Source organism: Meleagris gallopavo, chromosome 6 (genome assembly GCF_000146605.3).
Source record: "Meleagris gallopavo isolate NT-WF06-2002-E0010 breed Aviagen turkey brand Nicholas breeding stock chromosome 6, Turkey_5.1, whole genome shotgun sequence".
Taxonomy (NCBI): Eukaryota; Metazoa; Chordata; class Aves; order Galliformes; family Phasianidae; genus Meleagris; species Meleagris gallopavo.
In genome coordinates, this window is record NC_015016.2 from 50,488,340 (window position 1) to 50,504,747 (window position 16,408).

Genomic DNA, 16,408 nt, shown 5'->3' on the forward strand with positions numbered 1-16,408 from the left:
CAAAAAAAAAAAAACAACCACAACTTACCCCTCCACAAAATCTGAAGAGACTTGAAGATTTGATACCTGAATTCAGGCCACCTTTTAACTTGCTGTATTTTTTCCTGGCTGTACTTCTACCACTTAAACATTTCTAAACTCTAAACCAAAATCCCATTTTAACTGGAACAGATCAATTATAATTTCTTTGCAAATTTTGTTACTGCAGTTTTACTGTGACCTGAAATAAATATCCAAAACACAGAAAAATAATGTAAAGAGTACTGCATAGAACTTCTCCATATGATTCCTCAAGGACAAGCAACATTTCTCTTGCCAGAAGCATTATGCTAGGCAGCACAGATGGAGAGCAAACCTGAAAGACTAAAATCCTGCTTGGCACTACGTTTCTCCTGGCTGTTCAGGACCCAGGTCTACTTTTAGCTGAAGGTGTGCTAGCTCATTGCCTCATGAGCTATGAAGGTTTACGTGAGGGCAGAATGTGACCTCATGTTTTCATAACACAGTTGCCCATGCAACTGCTGGCTGCACAGGTGAATGTTTGCTATTCCTCCATCTGAAAGAATCTACTTCCCCCCAATCAAACTGAAGTCTTCCTTGCCGAGACATTTTCAGAAGCCTTTAGTGTTCATCTCCCCCTACAGCTAAAGCAAGTTTTGCATTTTAGCATACCACATCATATAAGATCAGGAGACAAGTACAGATATGCCTTTTAAACAAGGAACAACAAACATTATAAATAAGACCTTCTAAGTCTTGGGAAGCTTCTTCATTCACTTTCAGTTTGTGCAGTTGCTGGAATAATTTCACTGTCTTTAATTTTGAATTTCAGAAGTTTGCTAATTTTGAGTTCAAAAGTCAGGACCGAATGCAAAAGCTCTATTTTTCTACAACACCCGATATCTCCTATCCCCCACTGCAGCTTTCCAGCTTTCATTAATCAACCTAAGGTTCACTGCCTCTCTGGGCTTCACTGCAGTGAATGCAGATGAGAATTTATTGGTGTCCTGATGTATTTCAGTTCTTTTCTTTCTAAACCTTTACCAGGAATTCAAGTTTCATTATACAACCCATCTGTGCTTCCAAAGCCCACAAACAGCAGAACGTTGATACTTATAAAGGCACAGTGTCCCTCAGTGTCTCTGTGAGCAGACTACCAAACACATTCCCCATGTGGTTAAACAACTACAGAGCGCAGGCTCAGTTCCTGTGACACCAGGAACTCTTTCCAGATAAATAATCATCAGACTTCTAAGCTCTTCTGTCTCTTGGCCTCCAAAAGCATCCTTAATATACATATAAAACAACTTTTTAGATCCTGCTATTGCTGGAAAGCATTCCTTGCATAACATTGAGTTTATCACAGTGATTAATTAGAAAGCAGGCACAGGCTGCATTTTTTAGTAGGTGCATGTACATTTTTGAGATAATTTACTGCTTGCCTACGTATTGTTGTAGTGCATTCAAAGCACTAACAAGAAAACATCTTTTAAAAGTTCTACTTTTGACTACAAAAGTACTTCTATTTTTGTCATGATTCAGGCTATATGATGATGTATCTGAACACCTTCACAAAAATCTGTTCACCTAATACAGTTCTGGAAAACACATGGAAAATCTTGCATGTGCAGCAGCTCTCTGGTGTATTAGTATGAGGCCTAAATAACGTTACCAAAAGGACTTCTGAGGGTACCTTTGCTCTACCTTGCTCACCTGTCCTTATCCTCCGGGCAGCACCACAAACGCACCCAGTGCAAAGCATCCAATCCCAGAATACAGCCACTGTCACTGCCTTTAACTTAGAGAACTCTAAAGTGCTTTTGGCATTTGCTCAAACATAATGAGGCTGTAGGATTGTTATCAAGTGTAAATGTGCTCTACTGCCCTAATGTACACGTGGCAATAATAGATGCTTGTCAAGAGTATCTGTGAAGATCAAAATGCAAACTAGGGCAGGAGTATCAGCACAGGAACTAGAGGTTATATCACAGTGAAGATGTGAAAAGTAGAGCTATAGAAAGCATCCAAAAGTGATCTTTCAGTGTTCACACCTACATGGTTCAGTCTAGGATGGCTGCCTCCCGGACCAACACGGTTCACACAAAACTTGCTGCTTCTCATCAATATATCCAAATGTTCACAGGTATTTTATCCATATCCTGACTACATCAGGATTTGGGCTCAGCTCTGAACATCCAGCTGCAGCAGAGGCAGACCTCTGCAATGTTCTCTCCCAAGTTATTTAACTAATGGCTTTCATGGGAGAAAAAGGAGGTAAGCCCCAATGGCACCGTCCTAATGCATGGTCTTAAATGAACCATCAGGAGCAGACCAGGGAAAACAAGAGCAATCACGGAGGAGAGACACCAGTAGGGAAGCTGCTCCCTCTAGCCTCCTGCATCATTTATCTCACAGCTACCAACAGCACACATGTTACCATTAACAGAGGAGACTGAAATTCAGGCCACGACAAACAGAACTCAAATTTACAAATATATGAATTAGCACCTATGCATAATTTCTTTCAGTGTATGTTTATTTCAAAGCAGTTTCAATGAATAAAGATGCAGATCAGCAATTACTCCAAAAGAACAGGGAAAGGCACCAATTATGAAGCATATGTAAGTAGCATTTTTCAATTTCAAAAATCACAAAACTGTATATAAGCTTCATATAATCTGATAAATGAGAGAAAAAAAAATCAACAAGAGAACAGCAACCAATCTTCTTGAAAACACAGTGCTACTGAGCATAATAAATTCTTCATAATCCCAATATGTTTTTCTAAATGCATATATCTATTAATACACACACTCAGCTCTAAGAGATAAGAATAAGGTTTAAGAATTCAATGAAATATAGCAAATTTGTTGTACAGAAAGTCTTCCTGTACCATAGCCAAGAAACAGCGAAATTCCTAAATAGGATGCTGATCTGATGCTGCAAAGATATCAGTGATAAGGTAGTCTCACTGAGTCCAGACTAGTTCAGTCTTTACTAGGTATTTTGTTTCTCCTACTTGCGCTGCACTGTATAGAAACATTTAGAATGTGTCATTTCAAATCTCTAAGTTTTAATAGACAGCAAAACTTTGTTATACGCCTTGACAATGTTTTCTTGCTTTCAGACATAGTGTAGATATGTAATGTGAAATCTTGCCCCAAATTCACATCCATAAATCAAAATTTCCAGCAGCTTCTGATACTTCCACTTATTGAAATTAAAGTTACAAACAATCCTCAGAGGCTCATTTTCAAGAAATGGCAAGTAGCTGCCCTCATCAGTCATGATTTAAAGCGTCTCTCCTTCAGCTTCTAAAGATTATTGCTCCCTTAAATAATCTGCTTTTTGCCCCCCGTAAAACGAGGTTCCTCATCCTGTACAAGCTCAGTGAGTATGTACAAATCCACTGATTTCAAATGGATTGTGCATACACATGAAGTGATGCATTTGCCAAAGTAGCTTGCTAAATCACAGCTATTGCTAACTATTTCCATGAAGACCTTTTTTCAGCTTCAGAACCAACTCACACTCTCCTATGGACACAGCATTCAGTGAGTGTTAAGCTCTTACTTTTGCTTTAATTGTGTGCAGTTAAAAAGTCTGTCTAATGTACATGATATAGACAGGAGCTGCTTAGGTACTGTGTGGCATAACAGTTGCTGCAGTAACACAATTTCTTCCTAACTATGAAGTATGAGTGCCAGAAGCCTGTATAAACTAAGAATGCCATATTAACATATTGTCTCAGGTCTACAGTAAATAATTCTTTTTCTTTTATATATAGACATACATACACATATAATCAGTTGCAAGAGCTCCATTTAGAAGTTTTGAGTCCAGCACTCAATGCGAGCAAAATGCAAGCAAAATGCCATTTGACTCAACCAAGTTAACTCCAACAAGTTTTGAGATACCTCCTTTTTTCTGCAGTAGTAGAACCACCATGTCAGCTGGCAGAAATCCATGCTGAAGACACATCATTGTACAGAACCTAAAGAATTAATCTATTTCAATTCCATCCAACAGCATGTCTAGGAATAATTTTTTAGGAAAGAAAGTGGAATGACAATTACCAGAGTACTAGACTTACTTTTAAGCACAGCCAATCAAAAGTCACATTTAAAGTTTTAATTCTGACACCACAATACCTTGTGATGTGATTATAATTTATAATCTCACCTTCTGTTTCAGAAGAATTACTTTTTTGGCATAGCCTTCATAATACATAGTCTGGTATTCTGTATCAGCTTTCCCTTTTAAGTAGATGAGAAGAGTTTTCTTAGACAAATAAAGTAATAAAAAATCCTGATCCTGCAGTCCTGGCAGGCAAAATATCCATAGACTTCAAAGGAATATTACACCTAAAGTTTGCCAGATTAAGTACCAGTTGAAAAGGCATGCCTCTGCTACAGTGTTACTGTAACAGAAGCAAGAGTTTCAGATTTTCTTTTTCCTCCAGCTCTCCATAATTCTACCTCTTGCAATCCACCCCTCTGCATATAGCTGCAGTGCTTTTCTTCAAACTTGCACATTCCTGAGTAAGAAAACCAAAATCTTCAAGGCCATCCTTGAACTTCACGGTACCACCAAACACATGAGGAAGGTGGAGATGGAGAAAGCGGCTTCATCACAGCTAATGTGCCAGTCAATGCCATTATCAGATGCACAAAACTGCACGAGTTGGGCTGGATAACATATTCCCTTGGGATACATGGCTTACTGCCATCCCTTAAAGAAAATCAAGCAAATGGACAAGCAATAGCACTAAGAGAACAGACCCTGGTCTATTCAGCAGTAGGCACTTACTTTTCTTCTCTTTCCTAGAGTATAAAAATTGAACTAAAAAAAAAAAATCAGGTAAGGCAGCTGCTCCTGTTCATTCCATGCTGCAACTGGAAAGCTCCCAGGCAGCTCCTCCATGTGTTTTGCATTACCAATTTTGCATTACTCCATTTTGCATTAGATATGCTGAACATCATCAATGTCAGGGCATTTCACTGCTTGGCTAACCTAATGACAAACAGAGCATTTTCCTGCTCTCATCTCTGTATTATGAGGATAGTCTAACTGCTACATTGCTTAATGCACTGTTAAATACCCTGTGCTATTTACATTCCTGCAAGAGAACTTCCTTCTCTTCCTCAAGCTGTGGCTGATAACAAGTCACTTCACCAATCACATGGAAGGGATTAAGGAAAAAAAAATGGAGCTGAAGAATTTAGTAGCTGTGTGAAAAGAAAAAAAAAAATCAATCAAAAGGACCATAGGTTGACACAGCATGTAATTGTAGATAAAATCTAAGTGTTTCTGAATTTTTATTTTATTTTTTTAGAATGGCATATTAAAGGCTGAGAAAGCAATCTTGCCTTTTCAATGTTCGCATTCTAGTATCATGCTAAAATTACACAGAAACAACAGAATAGAGTTATTATAAAATTCAAAATTCTTTTTTCTATTTCAGACAAAATAGGTAATGACATTTCTCATTTCTGCTGACACAGAGTACTTGGCACAGGAAATTCATGGGTCTACAGTTTCAGATGAAAAGCAACATCAGCCCTATCCAGTTGAAAGAGCTTTGGGCATTTACAGCAACTATGGATGTGATCAATTAATTTTAAGCTGACAGAATTTGTTTTTTTGTTATGCGAGTTATCATACTTCCAAAACAAAAGACTTATTTTATAATTCCAAAAATATAATTGATAGTAGCAATTTATTCAGCATCTGAGGAAGTTCATTGGCAATCTAACAATGGATGGAATTATTGCTGACAATTTTACAAAAGCTTTTATCAATGTTTACGGGCCATTAAGTCCAACAGTGAGATTACCACTAAGATATCATCACTCTTAATAGTACAGCACTGGTCCATGGAACAATCCATTTTCTAGTCTTGCCTATTATAACTAGTCTGTTTACTCAAAAGTGTTACATTTGCTGTTTTTGAAACGATCCTTGTCTTTGAAACAGCATTTGAGTTTAGCTTTATAGTCAAGATCCAACTGGTATATTAAAGGTTGAGAAAACAGCCCAAGTCCCTTTTCAAGTGTCAGTGACTAATTCAGATTTTCCCCTTCGTCAGATAAGCAGTGAGTAAAAAATACCAACATGAGCTGAGAATACAAGCACACATACTCATAATATAAAGAGGTATATCTGGGAAATAGGCAATAGAGTATTTCTCTGCAGAACCCCAAAGAATTCTCCTCTTGCATTAGCATCTTTGATGCTGTTATACTATTATGAGTTAACGTGGTCCATAGTAACTAATGACCAGACACAAAAGAAACAGAAAAATTGTTAATTAGCGATTTTTAGTCTTAATTCACTGAAAACCATGTGCTCATTGATGCAAGACAGACTGCTGCTGTTCAAGACCTTCATTTGGAAAAAAACTCTATGCTATCTTTTTTCTGCTTGAGAAATCTTATAAATGTCAGGAAGCACACACTGATGGGAGCATCGTGTACCCTGATGAACTTCAGAAAAGATGCTGCTGGTTTAGTTAATTTGCTATAGACAACTATGATAAAATGATGCTTCCAATGGCATCTACCTCATTAAGGAGAGAAAAAAAGAATAAGAAAAGCCCTGAAATAACTACTATTAAAAGAAATCATTAGCATGAACACCTCGCTGAGCTTATTAGAAGGGAAACAGACTGCCAGTATCTTTGTTCAATACAACTACTTTTTGAAGATCAAATGGAAATGAGAAAGCATATATAAATGAAAACCCCTTACAAATCCAAGACAAAGGGAAAAATATCAAACTAGCGTATAATTAGACTCATATCTCAACATGGATGTTGTATGAAATGATGAGGTCTTACCAGGATCACTGAAGATGCTAAAGTTTTGACTTCAATCTCCTACTGCAGGTACCCTCATTCCAAGTTATCAAATTAGGAATCACCAAAGGGAAGGTTCACATTTGCTTTGTCAGACTGTAACTACTGTAACTTCACTGTTTATCCCTTGTTCTGAGTCATGAAGACCAGAAGCCAAGCAATTGGCACAAGCACGAACAACATGTTCCTCTTTCTACATCTGTGGAAAAGGACTTACTGCTGCTTCCACTCTAGAGGACTAAACTCCTGCTCTTAACTCTGGGGAAGAGATAATGCAATGCCTGGACAATGCAGCCATGGCAAGCACCAAGCTGATCCAGCCTTGCACCTCCCACAGAGACACTAGCTCAATACTGATGTTTGCTTTCCACAGCTCTGCTCCATGTTCTGTCCTCAGTAAGCACAAGTAAATAATGACTAGTAAGAGAGATTTTCATTAGAAAGACAAACACTAGCTCTTCTACTTGTAATGATGATCAGTGTACTGTCAACTATCATGCCTCAATAGGAATGGCCTCACTGGGACCAGATACCAGTCAGGATTCAAACACTGAACCTGAAGAAGGAAATACATCCTTTCTGGATCTAAGCCTATTGTGTGTGTCCATGGGGAAAGACCTGGCATGGCACATGATGAAGGGGAAATGGGACTGTTCCTAGACTGTGTGACAGCTTGTTTCTAGTGCAGTGACTTTTCTGCCTCAGGGTGGCTGAGAACAAAGTCCAACTTCTGCCACTTCTCACTGTCAGCAAATACCTCAAACACCACTCCTTGCTGCAAAACCCACGTTCATCTGCAGACACAGAAGCTTAAACTATGGTCCAGCTCTGATCATAGTCAGGATTATGCTGATTAAAATTTCTGTATAAAAATAATAATAATAATTTGGTTTGCCTTGCTCCGGTTTCATTGTTTATTTCACTTGGGGTTTTCTGCTTGTTTTTAAACAGGAAAAAGCAAAAGGCAGGGCTTCACACAAAACTAGCCTGAAGAGCAGCATAACAAATGGAATTATTTTTAAACAAATGTGAATATCATGTTTCCATTCATGAGAAATAAGTTGTAATAAAAATGGAGGGGGAAAAAAACCAACCAGCATTGCACAGATGAAAAAACTTCCAGCTGGAAGGACAAATAATTCCTGAAAAGGTAGTTTCAACCAGGACTTGAGGACATCTTCCTTACCCTCTTTTTCTGTGGAAGGAAGAGAGAGATTCCTGTCCTCATATCCCCAGATATGAGGATACAGATAGACGATCTCTGTACCTCTGGATTTAATGCAGTAGAAGCAAGCTTGTTAAATATTAGTCATGTCTGCTTCTACTGCAGCCTTTTCTTCATAATGATTAAAGGAAATGGAGGATTTTTTTTTCCAGCTTCCAAAGTCATAGTTTGTACAAAGTTCAGTGGCAAGGCCCTCAGGCAGGAGAACCACTAGATGGTGATTTTGTCAGGAAGTCCTCAAATCTTACCTATCCACTGTATCTCCAAAGAGCACCATCAGCCAAAGCTGCTAATTGCCATGGATAGTGCATGGTAAATTTTCTTGAGTTTATCAGTATTACTTTGTGCATGGCATAACCACTTATAGAAGAGTAACTAAGTGAAAGTATTTTTTTTAAATACTACTTTCATAACACCAAGTCCACCTGGGATTTTTCAATAGTGTTATACATTTACTTAAAATTAATGCAAACTACAAAACAGCAAAATTAGGAAACAAAAGCCAAAAAAAGCTTTTTGTCCCTGTTCTCTGCAACAAATTAACAATGCTCTCATCACAAATCCAAACCCAATAGCAAATGTTTGGGATGATCCATGAAGCACATCACCTCAGAAACATGAGGAATTGCACACAATCCACATGCACACCTCAAAAAGCTGTTTTCTGCATTTTTGATTATGCCTCATCCATTGGAGTTTATGGCCCAGGAACATACAAAGGAAAGTGAAGAGTGCAGAAAATTGCAAATGACTATGAAGTGCCTGCTTGAGAATGCTCTGGTGCAACTTAAAAACTAAGGTGCACTTGGCAAGAGAAATCAATTCCCCATTAAGTATCTGCTTGCAGAAAACATAAGCGTTGAAGATGCAGCACAATGCCACCTGTACAAAACAAATCTATATCTCATTTTAATGTAAGCTTTGGTTAAGTGGCTTCTGATGAAATGCCACCTCGCATTCCAAGTATAACCCAACTTAATTGTATCTACTGAAAGCCACACAACAAACAACATGAAGTGTGCAGCATGCCATCCTAATTGCAGAAGTTGTTTAATTTACTAGAAGTTATTTATTTATTCAAATGACCTGAACAATGTGATTTAATCTGAATCATGGGAACCAGTTACTGATTTATGAAAACAGCCTCTTGCTTCTTTGCTAAAAGCATTGTTGAAATAACTGATCCAACAGCTAGAATGGGCTTCCTCCTTGAACCATGCTTCCCTCCTAAGCCTTGCCTCCCAAGTGAACTTCAGAAAGCATGGGTATTCTATAAATGCATTTTGAACCTAAGACTTTCAATAAGAAAACAAATAAAGAACTAACTACATGCACTGGTACTTCCAAGATCAGGGAATTTCTTAGAAATAGGGAACAATAACATGCAGCCGTAACAATCGTTTGCAGAATGTAAGTACACAGTTCTGAAAATGAATTGTTTACTACCTTAGATTCAAATCAGATTCATCTTTCAGAAACACACACAAGTTTATCTGATCTTAACGGGCGGAGACAAGTTTGAATATTTGAATACAAATCCCCAGTCAGAAGTAGCTGCAGTTCTTTGTTCTTTTTTTTTTTCCTTCAGTTAGGCATTGGGAATATGAAATTGCCATTAATACTGTTCTGCAGCTAGTAGAAGTGATTTCAGAAGCAGTTCAGATCTCACAAAGCAATACCCACTTGCAGCCCACCTTGATGTGCAGCCACCGCCTCACACAGCTGTTACTTCAGCAGCTGCTGCAGCTTCCCCAGCATGGTGGAATGAGAGGCCTGTCACAAGCAGAAAACAAGAAGCCAAGCCAGACACATACCAGTGAAGTCACCATGTCCCAAGTGAACCACCAGATACACTATGGCCAGCATCCCACACGGACATAGAGCTGCCAGGGATTGACCTTCGGGAATGGGAGGAAACAATGCCCTTTGCTAGACATCATTTTCAAGCTCGCAAATCAACCCTCAAATAGGAAGCCGGTTACCTCAAACTACAGGCTATGACTGTCATTGGCTAGCACATAGGAGGGGGGCCAAGATCCCAACAAGCAACTTCGCCAGTGGCGATCTGTTTTACCTCAAGCAGCCAAAGTCTCCGTGGCCCTGGTTCCATGGCTGCTAGTAGATAAAATAATATTTTTCCTACCAGGAGAAGCGCAAATTCACTGTGCGCCAGTGTCAAGAATAGCCAATTTCTAGGGCTCCCCTGGTTATCTTCATATGTATAGTTGAGTTAGGTGATGAGAAGTCAAAGATTATGCCACTGTTTGGATTACAGAATGCAAAAAAACAACAAAGAAAAAAACCAAAACAGTTCCCACAAATGATAACTTCCTTACTGTACAAGCCAGGGCTAAAGCACTACTATCCTGTCATTGAAGCGTCTGTTTTATATCCACTCCTCCTTCCTTCCATATTTCCCTGGAAAACCCAGCATCACCGTGCTCTGGACCCCAGCAGCCTGGAAAGAGATATTCTGGCAAAACTGTCCTTGCATGTACTGTATTATTTTTATTGTGCAGGGCTTGGGATGGAGTGAGCTGGCAGAGCTGCAGTTTCCACAGGTGCCAGAGGGCATGGCTGGGTGGCAAGGAGCACAGCACCTTTGCTGCACGTTGGAACCCCAGAGTAGCAAGTGCATGCAGCAGAGGGCCTTTACCAGCATGACAGCACCACTAGCCCTTAGGGTACAGCCACTGCTTGGCAGCCCTTGCTCTGCTGCCCAAAGCCCCAGTCCACACTGGGACTGGTGTCTGAGGTGTATCAGCCCTGGCCAAAGGGCAGCATGGTTCAGTGTATGCACCATGCATAGCCAACACAGGTGATGGAAACCAAGATCTTCATTATTAATCCTCAGTGAAAATGGAAAAGCCATGACAAACATTTCTCTCTCTATTTTACCTTCAGATAGACTGGAGCAGAGCTTCTCACCTTTACACAAATAGCAATTTATCCCACCTTAGTTTTTCTCAAGCAAAGAATAGAATTGAAGTTAGTTCATTAATTTGAGCCAAATGCAGCAAACATGCCTTGGCCCAGAAACTGAGTGGGAGAGAGATTTAAGAAAATTAAGCAGTGCTCTGCTATTTTCAGAATAAACCTGCAGCTTTTCATTTCAAATAGCATTTGATTTTCCTTTTTACCCAACAATGGTTTCAGGTCAAACAAATCTTCCAAATTAGCCTAGATCTGTCTTTTTTTAGATAAGTTGATGCTCTGTTTTTATTTCCTTTTTTTCTTTTTTCTTTCATTTTCCTTTTTTCTTCACTTCACTAGAACCACCCTAATATATGTTTCACTTTGACTGGAAGTCATTCTTTATGTTTGTTTGTTTGTTTTCCTCCTTCAACCACTGAAACAAACAGAATCCACCCATGGTTTGATGCACTCTAGCAGCGAGACATGCATGTGAACATGTAGATGTTTACTTTCACGTACACAGATGTGTGGGTTGGAGAAAGCACATTGGAAGGCAGAGGAAACTCGCATCTGCCATGCACTGATTGTCAGCAGGCAAAACACACTTCGCATTAAAACTTCAAAATGTGGTAGCAAGCATACTTCAGAAAGTTTGGTCATCACAAAGTTTGTTTGAATAGGAAAAGTAACAAGAATTTCTCATGCTTTTTCCTTGTGAACAACCCTTAATAACATTACTAATTAAGCACAGAGAGCACAAGACCCACACCTACACATAAATATTCTCCATATGGGCCAAACTACTAAGGCATGTCACAGCTTTCTTAATAAACAACAATCTTGCTTCAGCAGGAATAGACATTTGTTTTGTACAACCTCTCTGAACAGCAAAAACAAAACAAAACAAAACTTTTTTTTCCACATTTCTTTTACATATGACTTCTGCTGCCCATATTCACGCCAAATCCTCTGTAACTATAATTTCTGGGGAAAAAAAAGTACATTATTACTCAATACAATTAGGTCAGCAGAACTCAGCCCTAAATAAAGGAGTGTTACAGTCCAGTTTGATGCCATGGGAAGCCAGGAGTAACACAGTGAAAACCAAAACGGAGATCTGCATTAGATCTCATCCTCTGCTGATTAACATAGTGTTCCTGGATGCATAGAAGGAAGTCACATTCTTTCACACACAAAAGGGGTAGCATGCACTGTATCAAGCTGAACAGCAACTGTCCAAGTCCACAGGAAACATCAAGTGGTGGATTCACATCCGAACACCATTAACTCCCAGCAAAGCAAAATTACCCTAGTACCATACCATACTGTAGAATGACTTGGGTTCAAACGATTATCTATTTCCATTCCCTCTCCTATGGACAGGAATCCCTCCCACTACATCAGGCTGCTCAGGGCACCATCCAACCTGGCCTTGAACACCCTCAGGAATGAGGTATCCACGGCTGCTCTGGGCAACCTGTTCCAGTGACTCACCATCCTCATAGAGAAGAATTTCTTTCACATACCTAAGCGAAATCTTCCCTCTTTTAGTTAAAACCATAACCCCTTGTCCTGTCACTACACTCCCTGACAAAGAGTCCTTCCCCAGCTTTCCTGTAGGCCCTATTAGATACTGGAAGGCTACTGTAAGGTCTCCCCCAGAGCCTTTTCTTTCTCCAGACTGAACAAGCCCAGCTCTCTGAGCCTGTCTCAACAAGCCCTCAGATCATCCTTGTGGTCTCCTCTGAACCCAAGTGCTTTCTACCCCTGCTAAAGCTGCTAAATCCGTGCCATTGGCTACCTGGCAGGTACAAGCAGGCAGCAGGAGCAGAAGGACCTCTAATGAGTCACCAGACATGGCTGACATCCCTCCCATCTCAGCCAGAGTTGGTGTGCCAGCATGCATCAGTCTAACTGGGAGGGTGTATCCCCAAAGCAAGGGCTGCTTTGCTTGATCCCATCATGCCTTCCCCCAGGTATCACATAGCCCAGGCAAAACAGTGGTCCCACTCAGCCACCACTGCAACTCAAGTGCTGGGTGAAGCGCTTTGTAGGACTCAAGAGAGGCAAATTGTGCACTCACTTCTGAAAACATGCTTACAGCAAGGCACGTTGCGTCAAGCTGACCTTGGGGTGAGAGCAAGACAGGTGATAATCCTCAGCACAGCTTGAGCATGCATCAGAGGCTGCATAGTTTCTTCATGGCAAATCCAAGAAAGGAAAAGTCAGAATATGCCTCTGAACAGCAAATGAAAGCCCTGCTCCCTTTCCAATCAATTCCTGCTTCTGTTAAAACTAGCAAAATCCTAACTAGATTGAGTGCAATTCTGTGCTAGCTGAGCGCCAGCCAATGCGATCACATTTCCCCTAGTAGATGCTCCAGGAAAACAGCATAGCAGGGTGGTATTTGAAGAATGATAAAAGACAGTGCAACTAACACTCTTCCAAAATAACAATTGCTCTTGCTAGCAGGTCACTTTTTGAAAATAACGCTTTTCCAGCTCATCTGTCAGCTGGGTCACCCCAACAAGTTCTCCTCTTGTGTAGACCAGTCAGAGGATGATTTTGTGAGTACAGCCAGCCCTGGCTTCCCAGAGCAATGCCCTCCAAGGCAAAGCACTTCTTAACATCACAACTACACATGCGTTGCACAAGCACTTTGGCAATACAGACTGGAACATAACACAGGATTTGACACAAGCAGAACATGACGTACTGACTGCTGGGTTTTTAATGTATGTTAGTTTTTTATTGGATGCAACACTTAGAACCACAGTTTGACTGTACCTTCTGATGCACACATGTTACTGAAACTTGGACTGATCCAGGGGTTTTGCTTTGTAAGTATGTATATTAGTACATTCGGAGAAGATAGTCATCCTCCCTAAGATGAAGTAAACCTTTCAGCAGGCTTATTTTCTGAACAGTTGCTAAAGCTAACTTAGTTTGTATTGAAGGAAGATAAGGATGCCTTCAGAAGGAACTGGTTTGGCCAGTCAGCTATCTCGCTGCTAAAGCTCGCATATCCTAGTGATTTAAGTGATATATGGATACCCAAATGAAAAAGTCAGCCCTGAGGAACACAATGACACTTTGTTACACTCCCTGAAAGTCTCTATAAATTAACAAATGAATTATAATGGACTACTCTGACTGTAGTCTTCAGGGCATCGATCTTCATTTCTCATTTATCTGCAAATCTCTTCATACACTCTTGATGCAAGTAATAATATATTATTTACTACTATCATTTCTGCACGCAGTTTGTTTACATGTACATATGTATACACTCTGTTGAGACACCAAACTCTTTCACAGCATTTTGCACATTCACTGTATTTGCAAGTTGTCTGAATTAAGGGATGACTGCTGTCACTTTGCCTTCCCTTCCTTGCTTATCACCAATTGCCCTTAACAATAGGCTTTGGATTTTTTTCTTAATCATTCACACATTGAGGCAAAGAACAGGTTTATACTGAAGACTTATTTAATTGCTTTATTTCACCACATTTAACTATATCCGAAATTTCCAGCTCTAACTGCAATCATCTCCAGGATTTCACAAATTTGTTACAGTTTCCAAAGGCAAAAAAAGAAGAAAAACAAAACAAAACAAAAACAAACAAACAAACAAAAAAACCAACTACAGCATCCTAAAGGAGCTTAATTTCCCTGTTTCACAGAAAGCGATACGAAACATAAGGTATGTGGGAGGGTACTGCAGAGAGCTTCTGCAGCCAGTACGCTGCCCATTGGGTTAAGTGCACAATCCTTGTTCCCATCCCACAAAGGCTGCAAGTACAGATCAAAACCAGCTATATAGAGCCAATAAAGCAACAAAAAGCGGTTTGCCTAAATGCAGTGTCACTAAGCAATGAGACACAAAATGGACATCTGTCAAATGCATGCTGCAGGAAGTGGCATGCCTGCAGTCAACAGGCCATCCAGCAACTATCAGCGTAAATCCAGATACTAACAGATGACATTACCCATTATAGGTTGATTCTGACCTTCTTGTAATGAAAAGATTTGCCTAGCTACTTTTGGGGGATAGTACTAACTGGATTGAAATATTAAAAGGTGTAAATGCATATACCATTTGGACTTCTAGAAGCAACAGAATTTTATCATAAAACATGAGTGTTGCAATGTTTATGGCAGCATATTTGCTTTCAGAACTGTCATAAATTCAGATGCCATGGTGTCCCAAGGTGATGGGCTTTTGCCTAAATCAGCATCTCGTGATTCCCAAACTGCTTTATTCTGTACCCACCTTATTTTCTCATTCATCCTCAAATGCGGAGGACAACAAATAAAGCCCAAACAATTGATTCATGCTTCTTGAAGAAGTTATTCTGCCTTTCCCTCTTCTGTCACTAGTCCTCCTCACAGAAACGGTTACTCACTAACAGAATGCTGACAATAATGTCTGTTGGGTTTATCATGTAGCTGTTCATCACTTAATAATCCTCAAATAAACAGCATGCTCATAATTTTATGAGACACAGAATTAAGCACTTTAAAGAAGGCAACAACGTGTTTACCCTCACATTTTACAGATTCTACAGGATACGTGCACCTGGGAGTTGCATTTCAAAAGACTTAACGCAAACGCAGCAGATGGAGACAGCTCTGCTCTCCGTCACTTTCAAAGGGTGAGGGGAAACAAGAAAAAGATCAGAAACCTGGGAAAGAGCTGCCTACATTACATCAGCAACAGGTATGAACTTGATTTCTGGAACAAGGAGCCTCTTCGCCGCTTTGAGGTTGTGCAACTAGTTCCTCAGAACCGGGAGCTGCAGCTCCCTTTCAAGATGGTTTTACTGTCGTCAGTTACGAAAAGATGGGTTCAGCTGTTTTCAGCCACACACCAGCTCTTCTAAAAACTACTAATTCTCTTTTCCCTCTTTTTCTGTAGAAAGAAAATACAACAACAAATCTGCATTTTTTCCCTTGCTGGCAGATCTCCAAGATAAAGAGAACTGTACTCTGCCTGGAACAAAACGCTTGGGGCCTATTCACAGAAAAGATCACCACGCACGGAGAAAAAGTGACGGAACTCTCCCGACACAAAAGTTTTCTCACTCCTTAAACCAGTTTTTCAAAAACGTATAAAAAACAAAGCCCCAGAAGCCAAGCAGACAGCCTCGCGGCCACCCCGCGCCGTTCCCACGCAGGCTGCCGGGCGCTCTCAGCGAGGGTGACAGCATCGCGCCGGGCAGAGAGAGAGCACGGAACGCTCCCTGCTTTGATAACCGGAGAACCAGAACCCGCGTGAAGTTTCCCGTCTTCCCCTACACACCCTACCCAGGTGTGTGCACACGTATATACATGCATTCATCTTTTTGGAGCGGAATGAGCTGAGGTGTCCGGCCCGAGGCGGCGGGCCGGCCGACGCTGCCCGGCGGATC

At 40.3% G+C, this 16,408-nt stretch overlaps 1 protein-coding gene across 2 annotated transcripts in view; it reads right to left on the reverse strand.

The window, feature by feature from the left end:
* The window catches only part of EGFR (epidermal growth factor receptor), a 153,002-nt gene that overhangs the window by 135,846 nt on the left and 748 nt on the right, over window positions 1–16,408 (reverse strand). The gene's annotated exons all lie outside the window — the stretch shown is intronic.